Source organism: Panthera leo, chromosome D3, assembly GCF_018350215.1.
Source record: "Panthera leo isolate Ple1 chromosome D3, P.leo_Ple1_pat1.1, whole genome shotgun sequence".
In the NCBI taxonomy this organism is placed as follows: Eukaryota; Metazoa; Chordata; class Mammalia; order Carnivora; family Felidae; genus Panthera; species Panthera leo.
In genome coordinates this window covers 37480453-37500128 of record NC_056690.1, presented here as the reverse complement: position 1 = coordinate 37500128, position 19676 = coordinate 37480453, and the positions used below count along the sequence as shown (strand labels likewise).

The 19676-nt window shown below is 43.6% G+C and overlaps 1 protein-coding gene and 2 long non-coding RNA genes across 9 annotated transcripts in view; 2 read left to right on the top strand and 1 right to left on the bottom strand.

Moving 5' to 3' along the window:
• Positions 1 to 8520, top strand: part of ARHGAP28 (Rho GTPase activating protein 28) — a 203099-nt gene extending 194579 nt beyond the window's left edge. Inside the window, exon 21 of the transcript XR_006195447.1 lies at positions 8446 to 8520. The gene's annotated coding sequence lies outside the window, so the exon portion shown is untranslated. The remainder of the gene's footprint in view (positions 1 to 8445) is intronic.
• Positions 323 to 13756, bottom strand: LOC122204047. 7 transcript variants are annotated; one of them, XR_006195448.1, is made up of 5 exons: positions 13177 to 13368; positions 12637 to 12699; positions 8825 to 8965; positions 6525 to 7428; positions 323 to 973 (listed from the first exon to the last, which is right to left on the bottom strand). It is a non-coding gene; the product is annotated as an uncharacterized LOC122204047 (long non-coding RNA). The 7 variants fall into 7 exon arrangements; XR_006195454.1 differs by lacking the exon at positions 323 to 973 and adding an exon at positions 13739 to 13756 and having other exon boundaries at positions 6941 to 7428; positions 13177 to 13275; XR_006195453.1 differs by lacking the exon at positions 323 to 973 and adding an exon at positions 13531 to 13591 and having other exon boundaries at positions 6941 to 7428; positions 13177 to 13275.
• LOC122204048 overlaps positions 13654 to 19676 on the top strand; it is a 52560-nt gene continuing 46537 nt past the window's right edge. Inside the window, exon 1 of the long non-coding RNA XR_006195455.1 lies at positions 13654 to 13977. This is a non-coding gene — a long non-coding RNA (uncharacterized LOC122204048). The remainder of the gene's footprint in view (positions 13978 to 19676) is intronic.

The following is a 19676-nucleotide window of genomic DNA, read 5'->3' as shown; positions in this document are numbered from 1 at the left end:
TCTACTAATCCATTGCCAAACAGGGTTGCAGAAGCTATTTTGTAGTGTCCTAAATCTTTCAATGATGCAACAACTTTTTATTTTATTTATTTACTTTTTAATGTTTATTTTTTTATCTTGAGAGAGAAAAAGAGTGCGCATGAGTGGAGGAAGGACAGAGAGAGGGAGAGGGAGAGAATCCCAAGCAGGCTCTGCACTGTCAGCCCAGGGCCCGACGTGGGGCTCTAACCCACAAACTGTGAGATCATGACCTGAGCTGAAATCAAGAGTCAGATGCTTAAGCCACCCAGATCTGAGCCACCCAGATGCCCCATTGCTTTTTATTTTAAAGGAGTGACTTATTGCTTCAGTTTAAATAACAGATGTTTTGGAAATAGTTACAAAGTAACCTGCCAGTTCTAACAAGCAAGCCACAGTTATTCCATTCTCAATTATATTATCAGTTATATAATCTCTAACACTACAACTCTTGATTCAGCAATACAATAGTTCAAGAAGTATTATATAGTGATGCATATAATAAACACAAAATATATTGAACATAAAAATTGAACACCCTCCATGTCAGCTTAGCAAGTTAACATCACTCCATGACATTTTGCCCATAGTTATAACCAAAAGGTTCACAAACAAACAAATCTCAGGACACCTGTGTGCCATTAGCACCTCTATTTAAAGGAACGTAAGAATTTACAAATTTCAAAAGCTTGCTTGACAAGCAACAGATAACAACAACAAATAACAGTAACTCGCTCATCTTTTGGACACCATGTAAAATCATTATGCGGAGATTTCAAAGAGGTCACCATGGAGCAGTCGCAGGTGTTTCTCTGACGTTGGGTCTTCTTCCTCCGTAATTCATACAGAGGGATGAGTCTGAGGAATTATTTTTTCTTTGGTCTTTCTGTACCCAATAGATCCAGAACCACATATCCACACACTGCACTGCCCATTATGTGGAGGCAAGGGTTTTCTGTTCCAGGAGGAGAAGGTTACAAAACTCATGGTTTGAAAGCATAGATCTGCGTCATAAGATCTACCTTTTACTAAAAACAATGCTCCCCAGTAGTACAACTAACATATTCTCTTACCAGGTTCCCAGAAGCAAGAAGCCAGAAAGTTAACCTAAGGTCAGATTTCCACAGAGACAGAGAAAAGGTCACGTCAACCCTTTTTTTTTTTTTTTTTTTTTATAGTCTTTCCCTCCATAATGTATGTTCAACCCAATTAGCATACAAATATACAAGGAATACATATATGATCATTAGGATTTGGCTTTTTCCATCAGACAGCAATCTTCCCTTCATCTCTTTACCAATCCATTTACTGTATATCCAATTAATCTTAATAGAGCTCCAATTATCTTTATCCTAGAGATGTTGGATTTTTACATCAACTAAGAGTACATGAGAGTTGAACCCATCAAATCTTGGTGCTGCAAAATTTTTATCCAGTTTAGCAAAAATATCCCCCTTTAAAACATTCCATACTTAGCATGTCTCAAAGTGAATTTTTAAATCTCTATGCCAAAATCCATTCTAACCATATGTTAGTTTTTTAAGATCTCAGTTAAGAGCAACAGTTTTTAGTTCCTCAAGTCAAAACTCTTGAGTCCCTTGGATCCTTTCTTGTCACAGCCCACATCAACCCTTTGGTAAACCATGGGGGTGACCAAGTTTGAAAGCATAGCCACATCCCAGTCCTAAATGAACACAGGTAGGCCCAAGTCCTTCTGGCTTGAACTTGTCAACATTTAGATTTTGTCATTTTACCTCTAAAAATAGCCTGTCATTATCCTAGAGAACATTCCACTTTCCTGGTGTCTGTCACTGGACAGCAGCAGAGGATTCGGGTTCTATCCCAGTACCGGTTGGTGCCAGCTGAGCTGCAGTATAGTTGAGGTTTCGTTGCTGTCGTTGTCCTCTTGTGTTGGAACTGAACTCTCCAGCAGACAGAAGTTCTTCAGATCACTCCCTCACACGGGGACTGGGGGATGAAGGGCCTTTAAAGCTTTTCCCAAGGCCATGGTTGAAGTCAGGCGCCCTGTGGTCACACACCCAGGAGCACATTGGGGGACTTTGGGGTGACTGGGAGAGAGGTGGGCAGGGAGCACTTCCTCATGCTCCTCCCTGCATCTCAGATGCCTATGCCCTAGGTAGGCACGTGGCACTCCATTTGCTTTTTTGAAACTCTCCTGGAGTGGGCAGAGGGCTCTGAGCCCCCCAGTATAGATGGGGAGCCCGAGTGGGGCTGGCACTATCTCTGCTGCTCACTGCTAGATTCAAGCCCCAAATGTGGGGACTATATGCTTCTAGAAGGGCTGCATCTATTTCTTGCAGCTCAAAGGCCCTCCTTGTCTTTCTCAGCTTCTCTCAAGGTGAACAGACTGGGTTGTCTCTTTTTGAGTCTCTTTCCCACACAATACACAAATATGGCTTCATTCCAAATGGTTCATTTATTCCCTTGGATGTAACTCCTGGCACAGAGAATGGACACTGAAAAACAAATGGATGTGCTTTCCCCACCCTTTCTCTTTCTTGGGGCATCAGGTTAATCTGTTGGGAAGATTAATGGATTTGTCCTCCCATGGTACAGATTCTTGCCTTGTTGCAATGAGGCTTTTTTTTTTTTCCTGTTCCATGGCTAATGAAGCGGTCATTCCTAGGCACCCCGTTAACCTCTTCAAGGACACATCTAGATTATCTATTCCCATGGTTCTTCACTAGGGAGTGCATGCTGTCTTCTTTTGGCCATCCCAGAATGTTCTGAGCCCAGTTGTAATTTCTGTTGGATCAACTGTGCCAGGGAAGGCAAGGGAGTTACCTCAATTCCAAAGATCTCTGGCAAAGCATACAAGCAGATGGAAAAGAATCAGGAGTTCCAGAGATGCTAGGGGCTCCCATAAGACGTTTCTCTTACCTTTCTGGTGGTAAATGACGTGTTTTCTGACAGTCCAGAGAGAAGTTGGAAAAGGGTAAAAAGGGTACTGTTTAACATTTTAAGTTTATTTATTTTGAAAGAGAGAGGGTGAGTAAGCATGAGCAGGGGAGGGCAGAGAGAGAGAGGGAGAGAATCCCAAGCAGGCTCTTCACTGTCAGCACAGAGCCAGACATGGAACTCAAACTCACAAACCACGAGATCATGACATGAGCTGAAGTCAGACGCTTAACCGAGCCACCCAAGTGCCCCTGACTAAAAAGGAATTTTAAAAAAATGGAAAAATATGAATTTCAAAACCGTGTTGTGTGAAAGAAATCAAACATTGAAGAGTATGTACTACACGATTCCATTCACCTGAAATTCAGCAGCAGAAGAAAATCTATAGTGATAGATTATCAGAAAAGTGATAGCCTCTTATACGAGGGGCTGACTGGAAATGGACCTGAGATAATTTTGTTGGATCCTCCACAATCAGGCCCGACCTGCCTAGTACTCTTTCCCATTACACCAGGGTCCCTGTTTCAACTAGGGAACTTAGATCTCTCATGTGCTAATACCACCCACCCTGTCCGCGACAGTCCCCTTACTACAGTGAAAGTACTTTGTCCGCTGGGCTGTTAGAAGTGCTCCTATTATACAGCCTACAAATACTAGTTACAGGAACCTTTTTAGAGCCTTCCCGTTCCTTTCTACCCCACTGTACCATAACTTAGCCCTTTACTTGATAGTGTTTTAAGGTGCACATATGCCTTTTGGTCCTAGCGATCTAGTTATTTTGAGAGTGTGTGTGAGCAGGGGAAGGGCAGGAGAAAGAGAATATCAAGCAGGTTCTCTGTACTGTCAGGGCAGGGCTGGACGCGGGCTCAATCTCATGAATCATGAGATCATGACCCAAGCTGAAATCAAGAGCCAGATGTTTAACCGACTGAGCCACCCAGATGCCCTGGTCCTAGCAATTTTCATAGAGCATTTTCTCCATTTTCATCTTGCCATCCAGTTCAAGTGCTAAGTTAGCACTTAATTGATAAACATTTGAGAAATGTTCAGTATTTAATCATGTCTCAGTCCTAAATAGCAGGAATGTTAAGAGACAGCTGCATAGATGGACTGGATATATTCAGTCTATCTAATCTTTTATCATAGAAGACCTATTTGTTGGGCCCTATCCTCCTGGCAAAGAAGGCTTTGTTTTTAGGAGCTTTGACACAAATCGAAGTACCTGGGAAATGAATGCCTTGACAACTTCAGTGGTATTTCTCGGGGACTCGAGGGATTGACGAGCAATAGAAGGGACTAAGAAAATTGTAATTGAATATAACTTCTTTCATTGCTCTGCTCCTTTCATTTTGAAACGTGGGTGATTGCTACCAGCTAGCAACCATTCTTCATCTAGCACACATTTCCCCTCCAGGAGCTTATGAGAAAATAGCCATCTTGTTTTATAATGTCAGGATAAAATGAGAATATCAACTAAAGCTAAAACTGTGAGGAAACTGGAAGAAAAACTGGGGAAAAATGAACAAAGATTTAGTGAAAAAATACACTGGAGAATAAAAAGGGAAGTCTATGGGATACAATTGTAATGGGTCCTGTTTTTTTCCATAATTGATTAATTAACCAGTATTTCATTGAGGATCTTCACATCTGGATCCAAAAGTAACATTGGGGGGCGCCTGGGTGGCGCAGTCGGTTAAGCGTCCGACTTCAGCCAGGTCACGATCTCGCGGTCCGTGAGTTCGAGCCCCGCGTCAGGCTCTGGGCTGATGGCTCGGAGCCTGGAGCCTGTTTCCGATTCTGTGTCTCCCTCTCTCTCTGCCCCTCCCCCGTTCATGCTCTGTCTCTCTCTGTCCCAAAAATAAATAAAAAAAAAAAAAAAAAACGTTCAAAAGTAACATTGGCTCTGTAAATGTCATAATTTCCTTACCTTGTCTCGGAGCTGGGATTATACCAGACTTGCTGAATGGGAAGAGTAGCTTTCCCACTTTTTGTCTTCAACTTTGAAATAGCGTGTTAGAGGTTTAAGAGGAGGGTGGGAAGAGAGGGGTTGCAAAGGGGCATGAGGAAACCTTTGGGGGTGATATGTCCAGTATCTTGAATGTGGTGATGGTTGCAGGGAGGTATACGCATGCTAAAACACATCAAACTGTACACTTTAAATATGTGAAGTTTATTGTATGTCAATTATACCTCAGTAAAGCTGTAAAAAACATTAGGCCTGGGCTCTGTGCTTGGACCCTGAAACATGGCGGCGGTACGTTGAATTCCCATGCCAAATGGACCCTGGGAGAGAGCCGTGCTTTGCCCACTGCCATTAATGAGAAAACGCCAGAAAAGGCTTACCGTAGGGAAAATATTAAGATCATTAGACTGTCAAGAAGGACAATCGAGAATATCTCCTGTGAAAAATGATAATTTCCAGTGGAACAATTTCTGGAAAGAGGCAGGATCTTTGTGTGCTCCTTCCCAGTATTTCAGACAGTACAAGATGCCTCAGGCTAACGATTTCAAAGCTGGTTTGAAAGGGAAGTGTGTTACCTTCACACTGTTTCTTCAGCATGTACTGCTACAGTCGTCGGAATTACAGGTGCCAGATCACAGTTAGCACTGGATCACAGTGACAATGGAAATGACTTTAGGAGGCCTATAGGTTGCTTGGACACACAACCTGTTGGGACACGTGGGGGTATAAATAGGGCTTTGCTTTAGCCTTCCTCAAGTTCCAGATGAATGTGTCAGCTCAGCCAATGTTCCTTTTATGAATTCTAAATGGATCTGAAACCACAATTTGACCTTCTTTAGGAAGCAACTACCAAAGCCAGCCTTAAATAATTTAAGAGGGGAATGAAACTTGAAGCGCTAGACAAAAAGAACCCTATCTGATCTTCCCTGCAACTGCTATAGGTGTTAGAAGAGATGTTTACATTGCCTTTGACAGATACAGAGGAACTTTTGTTACTGCTATAGAACAATTCTGCAACAGGAAGTATGAGCTCCTTCCAGAGAGACGGTGTGGTCAACGCCGTCCACACAGAAAACTGCTCCCGGTGTGGACCCAGGTGGCGCAGTCAGCTGAGTGACTGACTTCAGCGCAGGTCATGATCTTGTGGTTCATGAGTTCAAGCCCCACATTGGGCTCACTGCTATCAGAGCAGAACCCGTTTCAGATCCTCTGTCCCCGTCTCTGCCCCTTCCCCTGCTTGCTCACTCTCTCTCTCTCTCAAAAATATTTAAAAAAAAAAAAAACAAAGAAAACTGCTTCCAACCACCAGCACAGTGGGTCAAGAAAGAAGACAGTTTAAACCACCCACACAGATTTCAGTCCCCAAGAGGGGTAAGTTTCTTAAACATGTTTTCCCAACAAAAATCGGCATGCATAGTCTTATAAAAAGGCCTAAAATTAGGAAAGAAAGGGTTTTTAGAAAGTCTTCCCATTTTGTGCTCTCTTGCATCTTGGGCTTGCATAAAGTTGCTAGACAGAGCCCCTGGCCTTCCATTTGGCAAAGGGGGACATTGCTCAGACAACCCTCGCAAGGATGTCTGCCTTCTGTGACTCTGGAAATGAACGGGGAAACTCCAGCGCTCACCTGGATCAGAAGAGGGCCCCTGCAGATGCCCACACTTGCTGGCTGGCCCCTGGGGTAGAGTGCTTGATGGTGCCCTCCAAACCAGACCTATCATGGATTCTTCCCCAGAGGAGACGTGGCTGCTGCCTCCTCTGGGGGAAAATGCTCTATCCATCTTCCTTTAGTGAGGAACACTTGCTCAAGATAAACTGATCAAAATAAACCAGTAAAAGAAGACATATCAGGACACAGAGGTGCGAAATGACATGCCAGAAGCCTCCACCTGAAGCTAGCCTGCTTCCCCCAATACCCCACGATAGAGCTACATGCACCAGAGGCAGAAGTTTTGTCTGAAGAGGAAATGACATGCCAGCGTTCATGAAGAGCAAAGACAGTCTTAAAAACCTACTAATGAAACAAACTCTCCAAGCCCCATCTGGAGAAACTGCGTGAACTCTCACATTTACTATAGGAATTCTTTTCGGCCTGTGTCAGCTACGACCAGCTCATCACCGATCCTGAATCAGCTGTCACTGAGGTCTACCAAGGACAATTGTCTGAAGTCAGGAAAATCCACACACAGAGGAGAACGGAAGTCCCAGGTCAATACCTGGGCCTGGTCTGTGGAAGAACGAACACAATTTGCGAAAGAGTTCCTCACACTTCGGTGCTCCTCAAAAAGCTCGCCGGTGGGCATGAGGCTATTGAAGGTTCCGCTGTGACCGCGGAGGTGGGGATACAGTGATGAAATACAGGAGACTGAGGGTAAGGCCAGCATTAAAGCCCAGCCGCGACCTCAGAGGACCTGACGATCCGTAAGAACTCCGTGTCTGTTCAGACTGCGCGGGTTTCTGGTATACTGATGCCTTCTCATTTGGGGGTGTGTTTGTTCCCCGAAGCGGTCTTCCTTTATCAGAAGATTCCCCTGAAAATTGTAAGGCTCGTATTATAATCTACTTCTCTAAAAGCTCCCAGAAGTAGGAGTACTAGCATACTCCCATCGGGTACTTCTTTGTATCTTTAAAATTTTTTTAATTGTACCCTTTACAATTACACTTTATTTGGGAAACTGGAAAAAGGCTTATTTTGGCAAGACTTACCCATAGAACGGAGCCCCAAAGGATAAAATGTCAGGGATTAACAAGTTCTAGAAATAAGTCCACAAAAGCATTAGCTTCGAAGAAAATTTGAAGGTGTAACTAAATCGTGGTTTCGCTACCTGCCACTATTGCCCTTTGAGGCCCGCTAGTTCTGTGTCATGGGGGGCTCTTCTGGGCGTGGGAGGCTGGTTAGCAGCCTCCCTGGTCTTTACCCACTCGACGCCAGTAGCACGGCCCCTTCTCCCTCAGTTGTGACAACCAAAGTATTTCCAGACAAATGTCCCCTGTGGGACAAAACCGCCCCTTGCTGAGAATCACTGAAATGCATCTCTTTCATGCATGTGATATCTGTCTGGTGGTATCGTATTCTATTCATGTTCTATTTGTTTCCAGAGAGCAAAGAGCCATATAGATTACTTTCCTTGATGTTATTTCTCTCTCTCTCTCTTTTTTTTTTTTTTTTTTTTTAAGAAAAAGCTTATAAGCTTTGGGAAAGAAAAAAGAAATTTAGATCTGTTTTGTGTTCAGAGCCTCTACCATTAGGCTGGAAAATGTAAAAGCGGGCCATTCTGCCCTGTGTTTCTGGAAAGGCTCAAAAGGAAAGTACATTTGCAAAGTATTTTTCACAAGAGGCTTTGTGAACAGCTGTAACTATGAAAGCCCCAGATACTGTTAAGAGGATGATGGGCAGGTCTTACGGATTAATCTGTGAAACTCGAAAGGAGAGATGTAATTACTATTTTAGAAAAATCACTTCACTGTCTGTGGAGACCTCATAGATGTAATGACTGTCACGCAGGGCACTGTACAAAACCATTAACAAACTTATTCCTTCCCTCCAGGAGCGTGGAGTCCCAAACGGATGAAATCATGCACATATCGTCCGTCCTTCCATGTCCCGCCCTCCTCCTTTGCTGACCGGAAGGGTGTTCACCAATATTCACTTTGGACAGCCTGCTCTGCCTGAGGACAGAATTTGAGATTCTTCTTCCACTTCCACAAGGTCAGGGTCTGGGCTGCTGGGCAGGAGCAGTGGAATGACACAGCTTCTGTACTATCAAAGGCACTAAAAGGTGTTTTATCAGCTCGACATTAGTGGTTAGACCTTTCCCACTCCATCAGAGTAGATGATTGGGATTTGGTACTAGGCATGTCTAATGTTTCCTAACTGCTCGGTTACTCGTGGTAGGGAGAAAAAAATCCTGAATATTAAGCGCCCACCTTGCCAATTATAATCTCTAATACAATGGCATCCACTTTGGCAATGCTGATATCCAGAACGAGGCCATTCTCTGAGGTGGTATGAAAATCCAGCGTGATGTTTACATCCCACTGGATGTTGTAGCTTTTCTTGACTGGCACCTAACAAAGATAACCCTGAGATGAAGTAAATGTAGCTTTTCAAGAAGACACACCCAATCATTGGGGCTGAGCAAGACTAGAGCAAGAACTGACATATCTTTTCTCCTCTATTGCCAAGTAAGCATTTGGTACCCAGCAGAGGTTAGCATTTTTGACAAGTGCCAATCATCAATTCCAGGACAATATTATTAAAAGTGCGGTCTGCAGGGGTGCCTGGGTGGCTCAGTTGGGTAAGCATCCAATTCTTGGGTTTTGGCTCTGTTTGTGGGATCGAGCCCCACATCGGGCTCTGCGCTGACAGCTAGGAGTCTGCTTGGGATTCTCTCTCTTCCCGTCTCTCTCTTTGCCCCTTCCCGACCCCCTCGCTCTCTCTTCTCTTTCAACAGATAAAGTTAAAAACAACAACAACAACAAAGTCCAACACAATGTAGGCAGAAAGAACAGGAGGAAGCTTTAAGAAATGTGTATGTAATAATGTGATATATTTCCCCAAAGCCCCAGGACATGATTGATGAACTCAACTCATTGAATACGATACAGAGCAGTTTGGGTAGAACTTGAGTGGTACATGCATGTGACAGGGGCTGTATACTTGTGCACAGGAGGACCGCCTCACGCTTCCTATCATTTTAAGATTTGTCAGCTATAATCCAACATCGTTGTTATAATCATTTTGACTTTTAATTATGACTTTTAATGTAAATACACACATATTTGGTAGCTGTACTAGGCAAGTAAATTTGTCTGACAAAGTGCTAAAACCATAATGTGATTTATGGAAAAGTACTAATGAGTCGTGAATGAAACGGATCCTTAAGTGACATTTACTTACCAAACAAATCCAAAACAAAAAAGAAGTCTTTGAGAAAGAGAGTTTTGAATCAAGAGGCTGACAGAGCAAATGCTCCGTATTACACTATAAGCATTAAAGCTTTTGGGGGCTTCCGAGAAAACTGCTCCTCAGGCTGCTAAAACTAAAAATCCACTGATAATTACTGGAAGATTAGCAAATGATTGCATCAGAGATGCTTGCTTAGAAGCATTAGGTGAAACACAGGAAAAAAATGGGGCTCAAGAATCACTTTCCAATCACATGAGTTCAGAAACCGGCTGTAAAGAATTAAGACCAACCATAAAATACATAATGTTGCCTGTTTTTCACTGCAACTTGGCAGCCACACAGATCTTGCTAAAATGAATTAATTTGAACACAATAGTAAAATGGTAGGATTCTCCCCGCCCCTCTCCCCACCCCCACCTAGCTTTATTGCTAAAAGCAACCAACTCTGTACTGAAGAAAACCATGAAGGATTACATTGTCAACAAATGTGCTTGGAGTTTAAGTTTTGAGTAGGAACGTGCTCTGATGGGACCCCTGCAATGAGAGAAAAGCACTTTGTAAGTTACCCAGATGGAGAGCTTGCAACTGACCATAATCAGTCTCCAACTCCCTTCATGGAGAAACGTCTTGCTATGAAAAATGTCAGCTTCACTAAAAAGTATGCTTAGTGATGCAGCAAAAACTAATGTAAATTGAAGATTATTATAAAAGTGTAAAATTAAAATTATAAATTAAAATTATAAAAAATGTAATAATATGGAAGTTGAATCATGACAGGTACCACATGCTGAATTAGGATCTTTATGGAGAAAGAAAGCTGTGTCAATGTCTGAACTGTAAGGCAAATTCGTGTCATAGGTTTCTACAAAATAAGAAGCTAATTTGGTTCTAATTTTTTAAAGTGTACATTAGATAGTCTTGCTTATTTGCCGCTATCTTCACTATTTTAATGGTTTTTATACTTCCATGCAAAGAAGTATGGCAACATGTTTTGCCAGTAAATACCTGTTTGAAAGGGAAAAATAAAAGCTTGGAAGAATATACCTTTACAGATTTTTGACATGTTCCATCACTTAATAATGACTGTCAGTGAAGTAGGTGATGAACTTAATATTGCCAATCGGCAAAGTTACATCTTACAAGTTTGACAAAATGCTTTAAATTTTATCTTTTCATTACAAGAACAGGCATATGTAAGAAAATCATGGTTCTGCCTTTTATTGAAAGGTGATTTCAATAAAAGGTAGTTGAAATATAACTATGAAATAAATTGTGGAACTAGTTGATGGACTGAAAATGAGTTGTGAAAATTTTCATTTTGGATCTAAGTTAAAAATGAGTATCTTGAACTTGCTGAAATTAACCTCCTCTTACACTGCAATCAACATACCTCTATGAGATTAGTTTCTCTAATGAGCTTTCAAAAAAAAATTTTTTAATGTTTATTTTTGAGAGAGAGACAGTGTGTGAGTAGGGGAGGGATAGAGAGAGAGGGAGACACAGAATCCGAAGCAGGCTCCAGGCTCTGAGCTGTCAGCACAGAGCCCGACACGAGGCTCGAACTCACAAACCATGATCATGACCTGAGCTGTAGTCAGATGCTTAACCAACTGAGCCACCCAGGTGCCCCAAACCCAAATTAATTTTAGATAAATTAACAAGAAGTAAACACATTTGTGGAATGAAAAAAAATGCTACAAGCATAGTAGGGATTCTTTGTCACATCTGTATCCATACTTTCAATGAATGTGCACTGGTTTTAAAATTCTTTTTTTCCTGTTTTATTTATTCTTATGGTTAATAAAATGCAGGTTCATTCTGTGGTCTTTAATTCAGAAAACTGGGTATGTATTATGTCTGTTTTTTCATTTCATTTTTCTAGTAAATCATTTTTATAGTATTTTACGAAAAGATCAGTCCACTACAGATAGGAAATTTTTAAAAATTAAAACTGGTCGTTCATTATAGACAATTTGAGAGACAAATTGCTTAATATTACATCTTCCCAGAACTCTCCTCTATGCCCTTTTTAATCTAGAGTTTTCATCTCTTTGTTTCTAGGCACCTCCCCTCAATCTTTTCCCCCCACCTCAAGGGATATTTACATGTTGACAGGACTCTTTTATAGGTAAAAAGGCTACTTAAGGCTGAGAAATTAAGCTATAATAAGGAAAAGCCTGTGTAGGTAGAGTCGATTATTGGAATCAGCAAATCTCACTGTTGGAGTTAGAGGAAATATAGCTCAGTATCTTGCCTAAATTTGGAGTTGGTTCTATAAAATACTGATAACAACAACAAAACCCACAGGATTTAGGTTTTATAGTGCAGTGCTGAGAGAATAGACTCTGGGGTCAGTCTGAATACATTGAGGCCTGGATTCTGCTCCAACCTGCTGAAAAGCCTTGGGCAAATTACTTAACTTCTCTGATAGCAGCCATAGTCTCTTCATTTGTAGAACGAGGCTAATAACAATACCTACCAGAAACAGTTGATGTAAGGATGAAATGAGACTGCATGTGGAAAACCCCTTCATATTCTCAGCTGGGAGTCAGTAATTGTTAGCTCTTGTCACCCTTACTGTGCAAAGCATTTTCACAGCGGCCATCAAAGTCAACCTCCGCCACGGCTATGAGGTAGCAGGGAAAATATCCTTATCAACATTTCAGAAGTGAGGAAATGCAGCCTTGTAGAAATAAATGACCAACTCAAAACCAGAAGCAGAGACACTTCTCATTTCCAAAACCATGCTCTTTCCACCGTGGGGCTCATCCTTCCCTGCCAGTGATAGCCTAATCCCAGGAATGGGGTGTTCTGTCAGCTCAATCCTTACCTCCCCAATCACGTCTAAATTGGTCTCCTCGCAGCTTCCATCTGTTGGGTCTGGCCGTGCCCTCTGAAGCAAGAGAATAAAAAAAGTATAGGACACCTCGAATCCCAAAGAGAGCTTGTCTGCTCCCAACTCCACACTAAACGGCTGGAGCCTCCCGCTGGAGGGGCCACAGCCCAGGCTCCCCACCACCCTCAGCTGCCCCCATCTGCCCCCATCTGGAGACTGGGCGTCCTTTTGCTGCCCACAACCTCTCCCCAAGTTCCCGAGTCTCTGAGAAACTCCCACTAAGAGATCAGGGGGCCACATAAGCGGGGCCCGTTCCAGCGCTGCCTGCACACACTCCTGTCCCCTCTTGATCGCTTTATCTCTCTAAGGTCATCTGGGTAAATAGAATTATTTTTACTCCGCTCTCCAATCTACTGAAAGAGAGATTATGAAAGGATGACAACTAGCTTCACCAGCAAGCCCGCTGATGCCTCAGCAATCACTTTCGACACCTCTTGATGAAAAACCACTGTTCGAAGCTTCTCTCCCCCGCACCTCTCAGGACTCGCAGTGGTCTGGCCTCTCTCTTTACGGAATAACCCACGTTGAAGCAGACCTTGATTGTAGCTTGGGGTGGCTGCGGTTCCCTGCTTTCTACAGAATCGGACACAAGCTTGATATGAATAACCCTGACCCCAGGTGTGAGCCCCAAATTTCACAACCCTCCCAACCGCCGCGCCAACGGCCACCAACCACCGCGCCAACGGCCACCAACCGCTGCAGGTCGACCCGCCCACTCGGCTCAGCTGCCACGCCCACGGCCAGGCTGGCCCCGCCCCCGCCGGCACTGTTTCCCCCGCTCTCTGACCCCGCCCCTCTGGTGCATATAGGCCCCTCCCACTCCCTCACCCGCCAGGCCGACAGCCAGGCAGACTCCACCCCCGCCGGGCGCTATGGTTTCCAAGCCGCGCTCCACGCCCAAGTCCCGCCCTAGCCCTCAGCTGGCGCTGCCTTTCTCCTCATGGCCGGTGTTGGCCAGCCTGCCCGCCATTAACAGCCGGATGGGCCTGAGAGTCGACGCTTCCAGTGCCTGGGCGCGTCCTTGTCCTCGCCTCACCACGGTGGCCCAAACGGAGTGGCTCTGAAGGACTCTGCGCCGTGTTTTCCCGCTCTCTGTGTGCTTAAAGAGAGCGAACGGGCGGAGAGAACGGCGAATCTGCAGAACCCCGCGGGGCCGCATATTCCTTCAAGAGTCCGAGGAAGCCGACCCGAGGGACGGGCGCAGGGCTGGCTGTGGCGTGGTCGCTGCCGTCGCGCCCTCGGCCGGATCGTGTGACTCCTGAGACCCGGGACCCGGTGAGCAGGCGGACGGGTCGGGGGACGGTGGTACCCCGGCCGCCCCCGGGGCCAGACCGTCTGGGGGTTCCCAGGGTACCACGGGGGTTCCCGCCCATGGGTACCGTTCCCGCCGAGGACCGTTCAGGGCCTGGCAGTGCCCGGGCCTCGGTGCGGAGATCCCGGCGGGGCCGCGGCTGGTGGTGTGAGGGGCAGGCCGGGCTCCGGGAGCCGGGGAGGAGCTTGGGGTGAGGCTGGGCGTCCGTGATGAAACCCGCACCCAAGCGCAGCTGCTTCCCTGGCCGAGTGTGGGCCGCCCACTTCCTGCAAGAGCCACGGTGCTTGCGGTAGGAATGGTGTGTGTCGGCGAGTGCCTGGGGCAAGTGGGTGAGCCATCCACAGCAGCCGCCCCGGCGTGCACAGCCGCCCGCTGCCCAGTGGCCGAATCATTATAGATTCGCGCGGTGGCCTAGGCCGGTTAACCTGGGACCCGTGGACATGGAAACTCCATGGAAGTAAGTTGGAAAAAGCGAGGTGGGAATTGGAGACAGAATTGCCAGAAAGAACTTTCATGTTTCTCGGGATGTGTGGTGCTTTCCCGCCCTCCTCATTTTAGAATCTTTGCACAATCTGCCCAGCAACCTTTTAGTCTACCCCCCCACCGCAACTCCCGCCTCTCCCCCCCCCCCCACCATGCCAGGCATAGTACTTCCTGGTCACCGTTCAGAAATCAACACTTAGCATCGCTTTCTCACAGGAAGCCTACTCTGTCCCCCCAGAGTACCAGTTAGATCAGGTCCTCCTTTCATAGGCTTGTGTATGTAGCACCCATCTTAGTCCCTCTGGCTCCTGTGGCAAAAATGCCGTAGTCTGGGTGGCTTATAAACAACAAAGTTACTTCTCATTTCTGGAGGCTGGAAGTCCAAGATGAAGTGCCATCATGGTTAGTGATGTCCCTGTTCTAGGTGGCTGACTTCACCTTATGTCCTCGAATGGTTGAAGAAGGCAAGGGCCTACCTGCTCACTACTCCCCCTTCCCGGTTCCCCCTGGGGGGGGGGGGGCTTTTTTTTTTTTTTATAAGGACACTAGTCTCATTGATGAGGGCTCCACCATGATGACATAATTACCTCCCAAAGGCCCCCACCTCTTAATACCATCACTTTGCGTTAGCTTTAAGGGTATATGTTGGAGGGACACATTCTCTATTTTGTTAGTGCTCTTCAGAGTTTGTCATCATGATGTTTTGAGATTTCTTTTTAAAACTTGATGTCTCACTTATCCCACTCGCCACACACAGGAGAGAAAACTCCATGACAGTGGGGGCAAATAACCTGTTTTGCTTAAGGTGGAGTCCCTAACATCTAACCCAGTGGCTGGCATGGGGTAGTTGCTCGTTAAATATTTATTGAATGAATGAATGTAGTCTTTAACACCTTGAAAGTATAATGATAATCTTGTGACTGCCTTTTTTTTTTTTTTTTCCTGTTGTTTATTATCTACATCTGATGATCCCGGAGAGCCATTTATGGACTAAACAAAACTCCCCCAGGAGTATCTTGATTAATGTTGCTTAAAGAAAACTTTGTCAGCTGTGATTAAGGAGCTAGGTTGATGTTGCCAAAGGTCTTAGAACAATGTTCAGGTTACTTATGCTCCCTGTTACTAGGTGTGAAACATTTCATGAAGGATTTTGACACTGAACCTTCCTTCTCTGTAAGATGGGAAAACTTACACTTTCCTGCTTGCTGCATGAAACCATTATGGTAAAATGAGATTATATACATAAGAGCATTTTGAAAATTCTGGAACTCTGAACTCTAGAAATTTAAAGAAATATTTTGTTATTATTCTTTTTCAGTAATTGATCCAGGCCCCACTTCTCTACATTATGGTTTGTTTACAGGTTATGTTACTCATAGAACATGAAAATGTTCTCCTTCCTTTTAAATTTTGGTTTCTTTTTTTTTTTTAAAGTTTTTATTTACTTTGAGAGAGAGAGAGAGAGAGAGAGAACAGGGAAGGGGCAGAGAGAGTGAATCCCAGGCTCCTTCCACACTGTCAGCTCAGAGCCAGATGTGGGGCTCAAACTCAGAACCGTGAGATCATGACCAGGCCGAAAATCAAGAGTCAGATACTTAACCAACTGAATCACCCAGGTACCTGGGTTTCTTCTTAAAGGTACTTGCAGATGCACCCAATCTTTTTATTGTCTGTGCCAGAGCTAAGCTCTTAATGTTTTATTGGCATGCTATATTAGCATGCAGTGTAATGCGCATTTCCTTTTGTTAGTTACCCCTGGAAGGCAAAAAACAAAAACACAGGTATAAAATGTGCCGTTCTTGACTAATTGACACATAATATTTAAAAGTACTTCCAACTTGGGGCGCCTGGGTGGCTCAGTCGGTTGAGCGTCCGACTTCGGCTCAGGTCATGATCTCACAGTTTGTGAGTTTGAGCCCTGCATCAGGCTCTGTGCTGACCGCTTGCTCAGAGCCTGGAACCTGCTTCAGATTCTGTGTCTCCTTCTCTCTCTGCCCCTCCCCCGCTCACACTTTGTCTCACTCTGTTTCTCAAAAATAAATCAATGTAAAAAAAAAAATTAAAAAAAAAATAAAAGCAATTGCAACTTGAAAGTTTCTGCGGAATGCTGACCAATGTTCACCTGATAAAACCCATGAGACACCTTTACAATCAGGCATAAGTGTTACATTTTTTCTCATTTACATGATATATATAGTACCTGTAGATTTTTCACAAGCCTTACTTCTCCTTTTTTTATACACATTTACTTACTTTATAATCTTTTAAATGAATATGTGTGTATATATAAGTATACAATCTCATGCTTAGTATGGTAATTAACAGCAAGGGAATAGGGAGAAGTATACAGATAGGAAAACCTCTATTGAAGTTTCACTCTGGCACCTACCAGCTGTATAAGTAAGTGCAAGTTAATTTCTATAAATGTCTCAGTCTAAAGCTGCAAGGGTGAAGGATGGCCAGGTAGAAAGTACTGATGTCCCAGAGAAAAGGAGGGGGTGGGGTCTGGGATCTACATGGCTTATGCAAGTTAGGGCTGGGAGTTTGTTTGCACTGGCATAGAAGAGGTTAAATAGTGGTAAGAGAAAAAGTAAAAAAAAGGTCACTGTTGGCTAACCATTCAGCGGGTGGGAGAAACTGAAACCGATAGGAATTAGGCTAAGGTCTGGGTAAAAATAGCTGATGCTGTTTTCCTAACAAAGACATCAGAACTTGTGGACAAGTACAAAGGAATTTATGTGGATAGTATTACTAAATATATAATTTGTGGTTGGAGAAAATACGGTACTTACAGTAGCTACAGTATGGGAATGATCATTGGGGTAGGCTTGAGGAGATGGCCTTGGTGGTCATCTTCTCCCTTGTCCTTGTACTAATAATACTTCTGCCATATGTTTGCCTTGAGCATCTGTTTCTTTTGAGCATTCACTTATGATTTTCTCATAGTTTTCTTTTCCCAGATACTCTTTAGCCTTTAAATATCCAGAACTTTCTTATACTTCTAAAGCCTGCCCTTCCATGTCTTTATCGTAATAAGACTTTTCTCCTTTAAGCCTGGACTGAGAAATTATATCATCCATGAAAGAACTGAAGTAAGAATTGATAAAGTGTGGAGATGACATCAGAGGTTCACAGTTTAGATGATTGTTTTGTTATATAGGGATATAACTTAAGAATAGCCATATGGAAGAGATGGATAGAGCAAGTGCCCTCTCCAGGCATGCCACTCTCCCCAGCTCTCCACATGTTCACCAATCCAGAAACTCCCCGATTTAAATGTTAATCTCATCCAAGAACACTCTCATAGAAACACCCAGAGTAATAATTGGCCAAATATCTGGGCACACTGTAGCCCAGTCAAATTGACATGTAAAATTAACCATGAAAGCACCTGAATGTTGTCAGATACTTTCCTGTGTCAATTGAGATGGCGTTATTTTTTCCCTTCATTCGGTTAATGGGGTATGATATATTGATTGACTTTCATATGTTGATCCCTCCTTGCAATCCAGGAATAAAGGCTACTTGATCAGGTTGTATAAACCTTTAATATATTGTTGAATCCAGTATAAAGTTAGTATTTTGTTGAGGATTATTGTATCAATATCGGTAAGGGTTATTGCTCTGTAATTTTCTTGTAGTATCTTTGGCTTTTATATCAGGGTAATGCTGGCCTCTTGGAATGAGTTAAGAAGTGTTACCTCCTCTTCTATTTTTTAACTGTGTGGTTGGTCAAAGAAATGGTAGAAACACAAAACACAACAGGCGCCGTGCCAGAACTAATGATTCCTCAAAGGAGTCATTTCCGATTTTTGCAATCACATATATTGTATCAACAGCTTTTAATTAAGAGTCACTGCCTAAGATTGGGGAAATGACAAAGTTTAAGATGAACAATAATGCAGTTGATAGGGAGCTCTTTGCAATGCAAGAGATACCCTAAAGTAAACCATGATTAATTGCCAGTTGTATAAGATGCAATAATTCAGAAGTAGAGGAGAAAATTAGAAGTGGGCTGGGAGGAATTCACAGAAGAAGGAGAATTTAGAATTTCATATGCAGGGAGATAGCAGCTCTAAATTAATGCTGGAAAAGTAGAACAGGCAAGAATAATGAAGAGAGAATGAACCAAGACATATTCATGGACAGCAAAGAACCCATTTGGGCTGGACAGAGGGTTCAGGAGGTAAGGAGTTTGAGATGGTTCTCTATAGGCTGTAGAGGGCTTGGAGCTCTAGGAGGGTGGAACTTACCTCATAGAGCTGCCTGACAGGCTAGAAGAGGCTAAGTGATATGGTCAAGGAGTATTTTTATCAGTGCGAGGTGGCTGCACAGAGCAGAGTCCTTGAGCTGAAAGAGATTGATACCAAGGTCATAGGACAGATGAAGTCAGGAGGGCATGATTTGGTCTGTTTTTTTTCACTGCCCTAGTGCCAGTGCCTTTTGTATAGTTGGTGCTTGACATTTATTGAATGAATGAAAAAAGACATAAACTGCAATGTAAATAAAGATGAAAATGCAAAGAACATTTTGAAGGAAGGAACAGTAGTACTGAGTGGTTGGAGAGGAGTATCAAGAGTATCTTAATATTTCAGGGGACCTGAGTGGCTCAGTCGGTTAAGTGTCCACCTTTGGCTCAGGTCATGATCTCACGGTTTGTGGGTTTGAGCCCTGCGATGGGCCCTGTGCTGACAGCTTAGAGCAGGGAGCCTGTTACGGATTCTGTGTCTCCCTCTCTCTCTGTCCCTCCCCTGCTCGCACTCTGTCTCTCTCAAAAATGAACAAATATTAACAAAAAAATTTTTTAACAAAAAGATTATCTTAACATTTCTAACAATGGGAGGAGACCTTATGACCTACTGAGAGAATGACAGTAGCACCAGTAAAAATTGGGAAATCCAGAAGTGAAACCAATTAGGAGAGCTAGAGGCGGGGAGGATATAGGCCCATTTAGACAAAGTGAGTTTGAGGCACTGGGTGACTTATCCAAGTAGAAAGGTCTAGTAGACAACAGAAACCGGATTTTGAAGAAGTGAGGACTATGAATATTGATTTTTTTAACCTTTCAGAATACTTTGAATCTAGGTTATATTTTAAACTTTAGGCATAGATCAGATCTAACTTAAAAACAGTAAACAGAAAAATAAAGTCAGTGTTGGAAATTTGAGGAGCATCCACA